At 40.8% G+C, this 10,452-nt stretch overlaps 1 non-coding gene across 1 annotated transcript; it reads left to right on the top strand.

The window, feature by feature from the left end:
* The first annotated feature begins 6,658 nt into the window (after positions 1-6,658).
* LOC132629573 (small nucleolar RNA R71) lies at positions 6,659-6,764 on the top strand. Its single transcript, XR_009578341.1, has one exon. It is a non-coding gene; the product is annotated as a small nucleolar RNA R71 (small nucleolar RNA).
* The last annotated feature ends 3,688 nt before the right edge of the window (positions 6,765-10,452 follow it).

Here is a 10,452-nt window from a genome sequence, read left to right as displayed (position 1 = left end):
GTCCAAAATTTCCAACAAACCATAACACATGCCATCAGTTACAAAGTAACACCAAATAGGTCAAAATTACTCTACTCAACCTAAGCAACATCCTAAACATGCCAGTTTCAACAAAATAAAACCCCCCTCAGGAAACGAACTCTGGAAAAGAAAAGTCGAGGGGGTTCCTAAACACAAATTTATACTACACTACTATCAAATAGTCCCACCCCCAACTAAAGAGGCATGCACTGCCCTCAGTGCATCAGTGTAAGCATAAACAAGACAAGGGATGGGACTACCTGAGGCACACTATGTGCGATGCTCCTGCTGCTGTGCCTTGGTCTGAGTCTACGGAAGTGGGTCCGCTTGGGGAACAGAAGTCCTGGCCTCCTAGGTACCGTCTGCTCAACAGGGGGATCCAAACTGCTCGATGCCCCTGTGTAGTGGAAATCAACCATAGATTGCCGCGTGGCATGCCGCAGCTGGCGCTCTTCTAACTCCACTATGTCTACCTCTTCATCATCTTCCTCTGCTCTCGGCCTCTTGCCTCTATCTTGGGCTGAGGGCTCCTCCCTAGAAAGTCGCACCACTGGCACCAAAGATACCAAGTCAATCGGCATAGCTGATTTGGGGGGGGGGACTCCCAAACATTCCCCCCTCCTTTACCTGAAGTGCAATGACGTCGTCCTTGAGCTGAGTAATATCCTTCTTCACTGCTCTCAGGTCTGCTGATGAAGATACCCTCTCCAACTCAAGTACTCGCCTCTCAATACCATCAATTCTGGAGCGAATTTGACAGTGAGACTGGGTAAGGGACTCCTGTAGCGGCTCCATCTCCTTCCGAACTGCCCATGCTATAACTTCCTCCAACTCCCCTAATAGGCTAGTGATCTGTCGATCAGCTCTGTCCGCCTTTACATAGGAGTCATGGAAGTTCTGTCTATTAAATGGAATCATTATACGTTCAGGAAGTGCCGTAGATGTGGAAGTGACTCTTGCAGCAGGTGGTGCAGTCGTGGGAACCGGCTCAGTAGAAACCCCAGGGGCTGCGAAAAAGGTGAGGCCCGACGATGACTCCGAAACCTCTGTAGGAGCTGGTACTATCGTGGCGGCAGTCTCAAAACCCTCAGTGGTCTCCTCTAATGTCGTATCCTCATCCTCATTCTGATCATACTCATATGGCACAAATTCTGGGGCTGTTACACCGCCTCGGGCTGCTGCCAACCTATCCTTAACCTCTTTATCTTTACTCTTTATCAAACTGTAGATGTGTTTTGCCTCCAGCTTATGGTCCCAGTAAGGAAACTTCTGGATGTCAGGCTTCAGACAAAGGGCCGTAATCAAGCATGGGAAAACCAACGAAAGAATAGGCTGAGTTTCCCACACTCAAACCTCATTGGCTATCAATTTCCCTATATCAACTGCATACCAGGACATGATGGAAGCCACTACAATCGCCTGGAGGGATTAGAGGGAGTGAATTTAGGGTGTTTGAATTTGAAAGGGAGAGAAACGGATGATGGTGGATTTGAAGTTGAAGCAAAAATAACCGCTCAGTTATTATGTATACCCTATGCTCTTATTTTCTTTTTTTTTTCTCGTGAAATTATCACTTAAAATTACCTGGCCCTTTACGCTTGAAATCTACGACCGTATAAATTTCACGGCCGTAGATCTGTCCGTAGATCTGCGACGGTAAGTTGATCTGACGATCCTCGGTTCACACTTAAACAAACGGCTCGTATAAATTATACGGTCCGTATGTTATGGCGTAAATCAAGGGCAGAAAGAGCTTTTACTTGACTCATGTTCTACGCTTCCATCTACGGACCGTATAAATTATACGGACCGTAGATTCTGGCGTAGATCATTAACAGAGAACCATGTTTTTTTCTTCTTCAATCTACGCTTCTATCTACGGACCGTACATTTTATACGAACCATAGATTCTGGCGTAGATCATCTCCAGTGTCTAATCTTGCATCCTGCACCAAAACAAACATTACCCTATATGCTGCAAACAAAAACAGAACGAAAAATAAACATTACACTTGGGTTGCCTCCCAAGAAGCGCTTGATTTAACGTCGCGGCACGACGGTGGTACGCTTTTACTCCTTATCAGCGTACACCAGATCATTGTTCGTTCCGAGGTGCTTCAACCTGTAGCGGTCAGCAATCCTATCCTCCGAAACTATTCCGTGATAGTGCTTCAATCTCTGCCCATTCACCTTAAATGTCAGAGTTCTATCTCCGGACTTTAACTCAATCGCTCCATGGGGTGAAACACCTACCACCTCAAACGGACCAGACCACCTTGATTTAAGCTTACCAGGCAGCAACTTCAACCGAGAGTTAAACAGCAATACAGGGTCACCCTTGTAGAACTCTCGCTTCAGGATCTTCTTGTCATGGTATTGCTTCATCCTTTCTTTATAAAGTGCTGCACTCTCATATGCCTGGTACCGAAACTCATCCATCTCATTTAGTTGAAACAACCTGAGCTTGCTTGCTTCCTCCCAGTCCATATTCAGTTTCTTCAGCGCCCACATAGCCTTGTGCTCAACTTTAACCGGCAAGTGAAAAGTTTTTCCGAATACAAGCTTGAAAGGTGAAGTCCCAATCAGAGTCTTGAAAGCAGTCCCGTATGCCGATAGAGCATCATCGAGCTTGCGAGCCCAATCAGTTCTATTTGCATTTACTGTTTTCGCTAGAATACTCTTGATCTCCCTATTAGATACTTCAACTTGCCCACCTGTCTGAGGGTGATAAGGTGTTGCCACCCTATGTTTTACACCATATTTCTCCATCAGTCCCGCGAAAGCTCTATTACAAAAGTGGGATCCACCATCATTGATTATAGCCCTCGGAGTACCAAAACGAGTAAATATATTCTTCTTAAGGAACCCCATAACACTCTTGTCCTCGTTATTAGGTAAATCCACAATTTCTACCCATTTTGACACATAGTCCACAGCAACCAAGATGTATTTCATGCCACCCGAACTCACAAAGGGTCCCATAAAGTCAATCCCCCAGACATCGAACACTTTTACCTCCATAACAAAATTCATCGGCATCTATTGCCTTCTGCCGATATTCCCTTGCCTTTGACATTGATCAAAGGACCGCACCAACAGATTAACATCATGAAAAATGGTCGGCCAGTAATAGCCGCACTCAAGTACCTTAGCCGCAGTCCGGTTTCCGCTATGATGACCCCCAACAGGTGAGTCATGGCACACCTTTAGAATTGCCATCACTTCACTTTCAGGAACACAACGCCGAATGATGTTGTCAGTGCATGTTCAGAACAAATAAGGCTCGTCCCAATAGTATTGTCGAGCATCTCGCAAGAATTTCTTCTTTTGGTAGGCTTTGATATCTTCTGGAACTATGCCTGTTACCAAATAATTGGCAATGTCAGCATACCACAGTGCCAACTCCATTGACACAGCCAACACCCTCTCATCTGGGAAAGCATCATCTATATCAAGCTCATAAGAAGGTCTCCCAGCCTCTTCAAGCCGAGAGAGATGGTCAGCAACCTGGTTTTCAGTGCCCTTGCGGTCCTTCACCTCAAAATCAAACTCTTGCAGCAATTGCACCCATCTGATCAGTCACGGCTTTGCTTCCTTCTTTTCCATGAGGTATCTCAAGGCTGCATCATCAGTGTAAACCACTACTTTGGACCCCAACAACTAGGCTCGAAATTTCTCAAAAGCAAACACAATGGCAATCACATCAATTTTCGCTTGATCGACCTCGATTCCCTTTTCAGAGATTTTGTGACCGAGGACGATTCCTTCCTTCACCATAAAATGACACTTCTTCCAATTTAGCACGAGATTTTTCTCCTCACATCTTTTTAGCACTTGACCCAGATGGCTAAGACAATCTTCAAACGAATCACCCACCACAGAAAAGTCATCCATGAACACTTCCAAGAAATCTTCTACCATGTCAGAGAAGATTGACATCATGCACCTCTGAAAAGTGGCTAGTGCATTACACAAACCAAAATGCATCCGGCTAAATGCAAACGTCCCATAAGGACAAGTAAAAGTGGTCTTCTCCTGATCTTCCAAGGAAATGTTGATCTGGTTGTAGCCCGAATAACCATCAAGGAAGCAATAGTAGGAACGCCCCGCTAGCCTATTAAGCATCTGATCAATGAAGGGCATAGGGAAATGGTCCTTGCAAGTGGCTGTGTTGAGCTTGCGATAGTCCATGCAAACTCTCCATCCGGTGACAGTTCTGGTTGGGATCAACTCATTCTTTGCATTCGGCACAACAGTGATGCCGCCCTTCTTAGGAACACATTGGACTGGGCTCACCCATTTACTATCAACAATTGGGTAAACTACTTCTGCATCTAACCATTTGATGATCTCTTTCTTGACGACCTCATGCATATTCTCGTTCAGTCGCCTCTGATGCTCTACACTCAGTTTGCTATCTTCCTTCAACTGGATTTTGTGCTCACAGATCCCAGATGGAGTACCTCGAATGTCTGCTATGGTCCAACTAATAGCACGCCTATACTCTCTCAACACCTCCAAAAGTTGTAAAACCTGCTTCTCAGTCAATTGGGCTGAAACAATCACCGATAATGTATTGTCCGGACTAACGAACTCATATTTCAGATGTGATGGGAGCTGCTTAAGCTCCAACTTAGGTGGCTCAATGATCGAAGGCTTTGCTGGAGGAGTTGTTCTATTTTTCAGATCAAGATTTAGCTTCTTTGGGTGGTATGAATATGAGCCCAACCCAACAAGTGAATTAACTGTCTCTACATAGCCTTCCATGTCTTCTGCATCGAAATTCATAAGAATACCAGCTAGAAATTCACCCAAACTTTCTTCTTCCATATTGAACTCCACTGCTTCATCAACAATATCAAACGAATCAATTACCGAAATACTCTCGTAAGCATTTGGTAACTTCATCCCTTTGCTAGCCTGAAAAGTCACTTCTTCATCATTGACTCGGAACTTGATTTCATTTTTCTCCGAATCCATCAGAGCTCTCCCTGTAGCAAGGAAAGGTCTCCCCAAAATAATAGGAATGTCCCGATCAACAGTACAGTCAAGAATCACAAAATCAGCGAGCAACATAAAATCACCAACCCGCACAAGTACATCATCAACCACCCCAACAGGTCTTTTGATAGACCTATCAGCCATTTGTAACCTCATAGTAGTCGGCCTTGGCATCTCCAAACCTGATTGTTTGTTTATAGCAAGAGGCATCAAATTAATACTCGCCCCATTATCACACAAAGCACAAGCAAAATCATGGTGCCCAATAGAACAAGGAATGGTGAACGCCCCAGGATCTCCCGTTTTCTGATCAGTTGTAGTTGAAATGATGGAACTTACAGTGTGAGTCAAACTCACGGTTTCATGTTGAGCCGTCTTCTTCTTGGTCAACAGATCCTTCAAATATTTAGCAAAACCGGGCATCTCCTTGACAGCTTCCAAGAAGGGAAAGTTTAGAGATAACTGCTTCAACTGATCATAAAACTTTTCAAACTTAGCATCTTCCTTCTTCTTTACCAACCTCTGAGGAAAGGGAGGTTTATATTTGAAAAGCTGCATCAAAGGGTGGAGAGCCCCTTTTACAACCTACTTGCTTGTGTTATCAGCTTCCTTCACCATCTCTGGAATATCAACAACCTTCTTGTTAGTAGGATTCTCATCAGCAATAATGGGTGCTTCAGACTGCACCTCATCTTCTTCATCTATCGGCTCAAGATCAATCACCTTCTCATCAGCCCCCTGGATTATTTTACCACTCCTAGTAGTGATGGAAAATACACGGTCTACACCGCCTACCCCATTCTTTGGATTTAGAATAGTGTCACTCGGAAGTCCTCCCTTTTTAGGAGGGTGCTGCTCTCTAGAAATATCCCTCATTTGTGACTCAAGCTTCTGAATAGCCGCTGTATGGGAACCCACTGTTTCTGTCAGCCCAGATAAAGTCCTTTCAGACTTAGATTGATTTGCCAGAATATTCTCAAACATTGATTCAACCTTCAAACTACCTTGCTCTGTTGACTACCCTTTCGATGGTATATAAGGATTGGAACTCTTGTTCCCAAAATTGCTGCTGTTGTTGTAGCTCCCTTGGTTCGCACCACCATAATTATTGTTGTAGTTCCCAGAGTTGTTGTAAGCACCTTGAACTTGCTGAGGTCTCCATTGATTCTGATTCTGATAGCCACCTTGGTAATTCTGTCTTTGGTAACCCCCTTGAGAGTTATTAACATAATTAGCATCTTCAACCTGCATAGGTGGCCCATCATGGAACAGACCATCTTGAGTATGGTACATCGCTTTTGGAAAAACTGTATCATCCTCACAAACATTTACTTTCTTGATCTGGGATTCATCAAACTTCTTCGTTAGTAAGGAGATATTTGTTGCAAGTTCTACCAATGTTTGCTGGGTGTCTTGATTTTCCTTTACAATATTCTGGATCATAGCACTACCATATGGTACCACATCAGCATTGTTTGAGTGCCAAGCCAGATTAAGAGTCGTCAGCTTGTTAAGTATGTTGGTCACTCGTCGAAAGGTTTTGTTCATGAAACAACTATCAGCTGCATTATTAGCAACTGACTGTGTCACTGGATCTAGCCCTCGGTAGAACTTCTCCATTAATATGTGTTCCGGAAAACCATGATTCGGGCTCTTCTGCAAATACTCCTTGAATCTCTCCTAGGCTTCATATAGTTGTTCCCCCGATCGCTGCTTGAATTCATATATCTTGTCACGAATTTCAGCCTTCTTGCTAGGGGGGTACCATTTTGTGAGAAAAGCTAGTAATCGAATTTCGGGGCAGCTTCTCAAACCATGTTCTTGCCTCTCCGGTTAAGGAATATTTGAATAACCTCAACCGAATAGCATCTTGTGGAACGTTGTTCTGGATGTGATTAGCACACACATCCACGAAATTCTGCAAATGACGTTGAGGTTCATTCTCGGTAGGGTTCCGAAAGTATCCCTTAAGCTTCAATAACTGGTATATAGAGAGGAATCAATTTTCACGCTAGCAGCTGCAACTCGAGGCTGAACAATAGCAGATGCATAGTCCTCCTCTGCAACAAGATCAGCGAAAATATTCTCATCATCTGATTCATTCGCCTGATTGTTCAACCGATTCCCCTGGTTGCCAGCACGTTGATTTTGCTGATTCTGATTCATGTTCACCTGGTTTACACCAAGTAGCAAACAAGGTGTGATGGAATAAGCAAAATACTTCAATATAGCAAACACAATTTAGCAATTTCAAAACCGTATTCCCCAGCAATGGCGCCAAAATTTGATACGCTCAAATTACACCTATTAATGGTATAACGCGGACGTTGTCAAATATAGTAACCCAACAAGGTTGGGGTTGAATTCCACAGGGAATATGGTGTGAAAAGGTTACTAAAATCGTAGGATGCTAAGTTTTAGGTCTAATGTCTTAATCCGATGATTTTGGTAATAGTTGGTTTTTCTATAACTAATTGCTATCTACTTGCTTTGGTGGAAATTTATGGTAAAAGAAACTAAGGTTGTGTCCCCGTTAGATAGAGTGTATGATCATGGGTATTGATCTTGATATACTTCTAATAGATCATTATATGAATGCACTTAATCTCTATATGAATCTCCACTATTTCCCAATAAATAAAGATTATGTCTTTCTATGATTTTCCCAAATATAAGAAAGTAACTATGAAGAACGATTAATCATGCCAAGTAAATTCTTCTTATTCCTAAGTGAATTTATTAAACAAAGTTTAGAGCTTTGAGTCCTTGTTAGTTATTCTTACCAACCCTAATTATTTTCCCAAATAAACCAAGGTTTATGGCTTTAATCAATGTTTGCAACCATTAATTATGAATGAAGAATGAAGAATAACTAAACCCTAATAATCCATTATGTGTATATCAATCACAACCCAATCACACAACACCCATCATTGGGTTCACAACCCTAGTAAGGGAAATTAGCTACTCATAGAGGAAGAACAATAATAAATAAGGGGAATCATAATGCTTACAATTGATTGCTTGGATTTGAGAAATTACGTGCAATTGTTTGTAATCTCCAAAAGATTTCAAAACTATGAGTAACTAATGCTAAGGAAAATAAAAACTGAGTTCTGTAGTAATATCCTTACAAGAAACCTAAAATCAGGTATTTATAAGAGTCAAAGCCGTGCAAAATTGGATTGACAAAATTGCCCTCGACGGAACAATGTACGGACCGTACATTTTATACGGTCCGTAGAACCAGTGACAGTCTTCCGTAAAATCTCTCCAGTTGTCAGATGCACGATCCACTTTTGCGGACCGTAAATATTATACGGTCCATATAACTTGCCCGTAAATCCTCTTCTCTTTAAGACTTTTCTGGAATCAACATACGGTGAGTTTTATGGACCGTAAATATTATGCGGTCCGTACTTCTGCCCGGACTTCCACTTCATGTCTGAACCCTTTCTATTAAGCATCTACGATGGATTTTACGGACCGTGAATATTCTATGGTCCGTAAGATCAGGCTTCAGTTAATTTTCTTTTCTTTGCACAACTTTTTACTCTATTTTCATGACTTGCTCCCGAAATACGTTAAACATCTGCAACATGTCACAAACTCATCAAAAAGACCAAAACTTGCTTAAAACAAGTAAAACTTATAGCAAAAAAGTATCGAATGTGCCATAATTTCACGGCACATCATGTATGGGTCGGATTTTTTTATTAATTTGGGATTTAAAATTGGGCTGATTTAATTAAACGACATATACCTCTAATTGGAGGCCACGTGTCATATCTAGAATTATAAAATCGGTGTTAATGAAAATATCATGGATGAGTCATTTTTTGTAACGGCGATGACATAAATGAGCCAAACTATTGATGAGTGGCATAAATGAGTCATTTCCAATAGTTCGATGGCATAAATGAGCCAAACTATTGATGAGTGACATAAATGAGTCATTTCCGTTAGTTCAATGACATATTTGAGCCTTTTCCTTTTAATATATTGATATTTGACCTTGAAGTCAAAATAGGGGGTGTGTGTGTAAAGAGTACTATAGTGTAGAAGGTTCACAATTTTCAAGTACAACGAAAAATTCGAAAAATAGAAAAGAAAGTAAGGTCCATTTCCCAAAAACTAAGTGACAGAGGAATATTAGTTTTTTTCTCCTACGAAATTGATATTATCAAATAAAAATAATGCTCAAGTATGCCATCGAACTATCGAAAATAGCTCATCTATGCCACTCATCAATAGTTTGGCTCATTTATGCTATCGCCGTTACCAAAATGGCTCATTCATGCCATTTTTCATTAATTTGGGTCATATTTTTTATTAATTTGGGATTTCAAATTGGGCTGGGTTAATTAAAAAACATGGACCTCTAATTAGAGGCCACATGTCATTTCTGGTATTGTAAAACCGGTGTTAATGAGAAATGGCATGAATGAGCCATTTTGGTAACAACGATGGCATAAATGAGCCAAACTATTGACGGGTGGCATAAATAAACCATTTTCGATAGTTCAATGGCATATTTGAGCCTTTCCGTAAAAATAATAATGTCTCAAGAGACTTACGAGTACAATGAACCCAAAAAAAAACCTTAAGAATTTTGACTGCCAGCTTGTTCAAAAGTTTTAGCAGTTTTTCTAACTCCTCGTCCTCTAATTTGGATATATTTCTCTCTCCTTGTACTCCATAATAACTCAAAAGGAAATATAGCACCAACAAAGTTTGTTGAACAACTTTTTGATGCATCCTTAATTCATTTCTTTTTTATAGGCATTGATGTTAGGTTGTTTCGAAAAATCAAATTATTGAACACAATGTAACTCCAAAAAGTGAACTTGATCAGCTAGGTGTATGATACCTTTGCCACTATAAGGGAGACGTCAGACGTCATATAGATATGTAGAAGAGACTAAGTTAACTATTATACAAGATATTGAATTTATGCGTAATCTTCTGAAGTACGATTAACAGAATCTAAAAAGATTAAATGTTGATTGCTCATTTGTAACTAATATCCAAAAAAACAATATGAACATAGATTTCAATATAATTAGCTGAATTAACAATGATTTTCTGTTGATGAAGATTGATAGTTTCACATCTACATAATATCCAAAAAGAACTTCTGACCATATGACCAAGTTGGTGGTTTATGGTGTAGTTAAACAAGGAGGTATTTTTTGTTAAATTTTGGCTTGTTGAAGTTATAATAATAATCTTTTACTAATATATATTTTTTCCAACTAAAACCCCCAGGGGTTATTTTTTATTATTCAAAAGCAAAGGGGTCCACAACAGCAAAATGCAGCAAAGGAAAAAAACGAAAGAAAAGGAAATAACTAGTGTAGCAACAAATAATATTTGTTAGGTTTCCAAATTGAATCACCGCTTTTCTCTCCTCATTGTTGGTCATCAATG

The sequence above is a fragment of the Lycium barbarum genome, chromosome 2 (assembly GCF_019175385.1).
Source record: "Lycium barbarum isolate Lr01 chromosome 2, ASM1917538v2, whole genome shotgun sequence".
NCBI lineage: Eukaryota > Viridiplantae > Streptophyta > Magnoliopsida > Solanales > Solanaceae > Lycium > Lycium barbarum.
The sequence above is the reverse complement of the archived record's forward strand: the minus strand, read 5'-3'. Positions and strand labels throughout refer to the sequence as shown.